This window comes from Rhagoletis pomonella, unplaced genomic scaffold, assembly GCF_013731165.1.
Source record: "Rhagoletis pomonella isolate Grant_MI unplaced genomic scaffold, Rhpom_1.0 Rhpom_scaffold_00003, whole genome shotgun sequence".
NCBI lineage: Eukaryota > Metazoa > Arthropoda > Insecta > Diptera > Tephritidae > Rhagoletis > Rhagoletis pomonella.
Genome location: NW_023458557.1, coordinates 8,996,653 through 9,002,643, shown reverse-complemented (window position 1 = coordinate 9,002,643; position 5,991 = coordinate 8,996,653).

Sequence of the window (5,991 nt, the reverse complement as noted above, 5' to 3'; positions counted from 1 at the left end):
AAAGAATCTCGATTAAGGCTTCAGCTCAGCCAGGCCAGCCAATAGCAAGATCGCAGATCACGACATCGAACAAGTTGTATCGCACCCGCTATTTTGACTTTGGACTTTACGTCTTTATGGTAGCCAGTGGAAAGTTTTTATTTTGTTTACTTATACTGCTTCTACTGTTATCACCAGGGTGAATTTCCGTATGGGGTGGTTCGAAAAGGGTTGCTTCTCTGATTTAGAATATGCATGCATAGATATACACATGTTCATGCATATATCCACATATATGTATGTATATATATATATATATGCATGTATATTCATATTAAATCGGCTGTCGTTACAAAATGTTCGTATTTAAAAATAATACTTTCATAACACGCACACGTGGTGTGGATTTAAACTCAACATTTAAATGCACATTTACATGTCTGGCTGTAGATGAGTGCGCGAAGATGCTTGCGACAATTTCCTAGTTTCCAGAGGGTCGGGGTTCAATTCCCATTACAACCAGCATGGAATTTAAATATTTTTTTTAACTTAATTATGAAAAAGCAATCGGTAATTGCAAATCGCTTCAATTTAATATGGGCGTATTTGAATTGAATATTTCTATACTAAATACTAAAATTTGTATACTTAAATGTATTACGAGTTGGGTTGGTGCTCTTTCATATGCGTATTTTTTTTAATTAAGCACGCTTTTTATCTTCCTTTTATTAACTCGAGATGTAACTATGTAATATTGATGCGCCTAAAAGATGCAGCGATTTCTATTCTCAAGTTATATACCTGTTGACAGTACGAATGGCAATTATAATAGGGAGCTTTTAGTTTATTAAACTATAATTTTATTTAATTCTAAACTTCTTTCTCCCAGTACACCGGTTTAAGGCCTGCTCAAACAGGCGCGGTGCGGTACAGTGCGGTATAATCCCGTACGATATCCGGTATCAAATACCATGGCGGTATATGGGAACACTCAAACAGACGCGGTATTGGAAGTGCGGTACACCGAGGTACAGAACTCTACCGCAGCATGCACAGTTGACCGCGCGGTATAAGCAGATATGTATATCGTAAGCAGAGTTGCAATTTAGAGCTAGAGCTCAACCACATATTTTATCTACAAAAGTGTTATAGATTATAAATTCTACCTTTTTCATTATAAAAAACGTGGGTTTAAAAGTGCTCGTAATACATTTGTTGGCATAAATGTGATATTCTTTGGTTTTGTTTCTCACAAAGTAAATAAAATCAAGTTGGACTTTTTCGTTTGTTGAAAAATATTTTTAAAATCTGGCAATGTTGCTCAGAAATATGAACGGCAAATTTACTGGAATTTAAAATTCTTTCGCAAAACGTACAAAATGGAGCGTAAATATGGAAATATTTATCAAATCTTTCTTTGTGGTTTCGCAGTTGGGGCATCAGGCTGGAAAATTCACCATCTTCCTTTCTTCTCAAATTTATTTCGTGAATCCATCTTCTTTTTCTTAAACATATACATAAATTAAGAACTTTGCAGGATAAAACAAAGATATAGACATATTCATACCCTCTGTTTTCTTCATCGAGAAGTGCTGCTAATAGCAATAATTCGTCCTCAGAACTTGAGCTGTCCATCGGTAAAATTAGACTTATAATATATGTATAAATTTAGAAAGAGGAATGCGTAGAGTGCCGTTAATTAGAGCTCGTCACATGGCAACAATGTTTCTTGCTAAACCGCACTATACCGCACCGTGTCTGTTTGAGTGCCTTTGCGTATATCGTTACCGCGTATCGTACGGGATTATACCGCGCTGTACCGCACCGCGCCTGGTTGAGCAGGCCTTTAATTTGTGAAATAGTAAAATTTCGAGATAGTTGAACTTTGCACAAGCAATAGTTGATGATTAGTATATGTACCTAAATACGTTAAAAATGACGTGCATAGAGTTTTACAATTATATTAAGGAAAAAACAGAAGTTTTGAAACAAGTTCACAACAACGAAAAATATGACTGATATTTTAAAGTTATCGTGTACTTAATTTTTTTTCTTTCATGAAACCTGCAGTACTTATAAGTACAGTGCCGTACAAAATTATTGGCTCGGAGGCTCTTTCATCAGATCACAATTTCTAATCAGATCTTTTAGAAAAATTTTGAAAATGTAGCTTTTGAGCCAGTTAATAAAGTGCAAGTCTGAGGTTACCAGCAAATTTCGTTGATTTTTAGCATTTTTGCTGACAGTGTCTTCCACATAAAAAGAATTATCGAACATAGTTTGTATAGAAGACACTCTCAGTAAAAACAATACCAAAAATCAACTAAAATTTAATGGGCTGCAAAACTTCATTTTAAAAAATTTTATAAAAAGTCTGATTAGAATGTTGCAAATTGATTATTATTATTATTAAATTATTGAATTTCCCCGAGATTAGCACAAAGTTTAACAATTTTATTTCTATGTTTTTTCATATATTTAGTATAAACTGTATTTTTATAAAGAATAGAAAAAGGTTCATGCATTGTGAAAAATCTGTCCTTTGGTCGTGATAAGTTGTTTTGTTTTGTTGGCGTACGTTGTAATGATCTCATGATCTCATGTTTTTATGTTTTTATTTTTGTCTGTCAAAATAAAATTGTACTACATCTTTTCGCACGTTGAAATGAAAGAGAAGGGAGTGAGAGGCCCTCCCTAAAGTGTCCCGGTTTGGCAACAGAGATATCTGGCAGCCCTACGCTGGAGTCGACGTTGAAATTCATAACACGCACTAATTTTATGGTAAGCAATGGTTTTGCAGAAAATGGACCCAGTGGATGGCGCTGCAGCCGAAATGTATAAAATCCCGTGTGGTTGGTCTGCTTTGGCCCTATGTTTAAGTTATAAAAATTTACTTTTCAGATGTCTAAACGAAGGATGGGGTTAAGTATGTCTGACGCCCTCATGCATGACCATGCGATCTTGCATCTACCTAGAAATCAGTTTATAAATATTACCACGAATTGTAAAAGTTGCGAATTAACACGGAAAGATCACCGTAGGTATATCAATTGCTTCATTTGAAATATATTCAAGAGATCACACGACTCATTTAGCCAATGAACCGGAAAACTTTTCATCCTGTGCGATAGCGAGGATTCTTGGACCTCCTATAACAGAAAACACACTTCTGTGCTCTTTAGTTTCCTTATAAGAACATTTATTGGCATACGCATCACACCAATGTTGTAGTTGCAAGATCATGGAAAAAGATTACGCATGCTTGGCAGAGATCTCACGGGTGGAAATAAGACCATCTATAAAGCTCCTGACACCGAAAGGGACTAGTACTCCATATGGTATCACAGCGTTACTATTATTAGCTTATATTTGATGAGGATACTGCGTTAGTGGTTTCAACTTAAACCAAAAATTTTTACTTCACATACTATTTTTGCTTTTAACCGCTCTTTTGCATTGGCCTACGCAAAAGTTCTTATTAGCCGCCGCGAAGCGAGCGGGCATTGGCTAGTATGGTAATAAAAATATTTATATTTGGCAATTTTTACACTTGTTTTTATTTGTAACAAATTACATATGTAATAATATAAAATAAAATTAATAATTCTTTACGAATATATATAGTTCGAAATAGATTTTCGCATATTTTTTACAAAATGAAGTGCCTTCAATAAATGCTAAACTGCTAACAGCCGCACTGTGTTCTGTTTTGGGAAAAAAATGGACCAAATCAAATATCTCCCGATCCAAACCAGATAGAGATACAAACTAAACGGAATTATAAAGCCCAAATACTGGTGAATACAGGAAAATTATTCTGATTCTTCAAAAAAAGTTTTTCGATCTCCAAGGTCAAAGTTCAACAAAAAAAATTTGTTTATAAAAGCAAATATCTAGCGATCGAAAATTAATAGAGACCTAAATGAAATAGTATTTTAAACTCCAAGTATTGCCGAAAAGAGCCAAACTGTTTTGATTCGTCAAAAATAAATTCCCTTTCGTAAATTCCGGTACTGCATACTCTAAAATTCTAAAAAATCTCATTAAAAATTTGAAAATTTTGGTGAAAATTTGCTGAATTTTTGCGAGTTTTGCACAAAGTTTAGGAATTATATTTTTATGTTTTTTGTTGTAGAATGAACCATATTTTTATACGAAATTAGCGGAAAAATATTAGAATGAAAATTGTTGCATATATTGTGAAAAATTTGCTGTGCCAATTTTTTTTGTTCCGGCAGTGTATGTATATAGATGTGATATTGTGTATGTAAAAATATATAGATATGACCCACCACACATACATACGTATGTGCATTTATATGTATGTATATCGGATAAAACGATTAAAAAAAACAATTAGCTATGTTTAAGTCAGACAATTTTTTTTTTTTTTAGTTGACCATTGACCCCGGAATTTACGATAGGGAATTTATTTTTGACGAATCGAAACAGTTTGGCTCTTTTCAGCAATACTTGGAGTTTAAAATACTATTTCATTTAGATCTCTATTGATTTTCGATCGCTAGATATTTGCTTTTATATACACATTTGTTTTTAGTTGAACTTTGATTTTGGAATTCAAGGTCGAAAAACTTTTTTAGAAGAAACTGAATAATTTTCGTGTATTCACCAGTATTTGGGCTTTATAATGCCGTTTAGTTTGTTTATCTGGTTTGGACTGGGAGATATTTGATTTTGTCCATTTTTTCCCAAAACAGAACACAGTGAGCCGGTTTCACCAACAATTTAAATGGAAAATGCATTTTTATTTTCTGTCAATTTCAATATAAGATTCAAAAAATTAAAATAATTTTTCACTTAAACTGCTTACGTTAAATTGGCTGTAAATACAAAAAAAAATAGCGGACAAATTGTGTATGTGTGTGTACTAAGCATGAGTAACACAGCGCTGCGCGGCGCAATTGCGCTTACACCGTAGCCGGAGTTGCCGCGCCAACACCAATATATGAAAAGCGTTTGCGCCATTAACACCGAGAAAGACATGAGACACACACACAATTCGCCTTAATTCTCTGAATGATTATACGTTCCTTGTTTCTGCTTCTGAGTGGTGCGAACGCCAAAAACTTTTGTACATATCTTGGCAAATTTAAAGATTTTGCTCAATAATGATAAGAATATCGTGGTATTTACTACATTCCTAGCAATTAAGTTCTGTTGGCGGTACAAGCGTGGCTCAGCGCCGAAAATTAAAGAAATAATAGACATGACCACTGACCACTGTATGGTGTATTAAATTGTATGACAATGGATACTGTGGTGACACTCAGATGGCGCCGTGTTTAAATCAGTACAATGAGCTATTGCGCTGAGTTAGTGCGCTGACAGCACAGGTGGCGCCAGCTTTATTGAGCTTGCTCAATGAATGTAGCAGGAGGTGTTCGGTATAGATTTCCTGCACGTTAGCCAAATCATCTGATTTGCTTCATTTATGTGGCTCAAGCACGGCACATTTGCGGAACTGAAGTCAAACTCAATTAATGAATTCGCTCCAACTATTAAAAAATAACGGGTTTTCAAGAAAATATGTAATTTAATTACATATCGTTGACTGGTGCGGAATAACTCATGTGATTCAAATTCAATACCCCATTAACAATGTCGGCATTTATCGATTGATTTTTAATCAACTAGTGGATTTGATTAAATATAATCGGACTAGAGTTAAATATTTATAAATTATTTTTTGAAAAACAAGTCATCGTGGTTAAACAAATTTTCACAAAAGAGAAAAGTGATTTTCACCGGAATTTTTACTATTACTTGTAAGAGATATTATTTGATATTAACCTTATATAGTAGGCTACCATTAAGTCTGGGTAATACAATTTTTTTGTCTTTTTTTAATATGCATTTATTTATTGAATCTTTCGTTCGAAACTAACAATAAGTTTTCAAATCTTACAAACTGCCATTAGATTTAAAATTTCTGCGGTAATGCTTAGACATTTTTTATTTTTTCATACATATATATTTATTACAGTTGTTGCG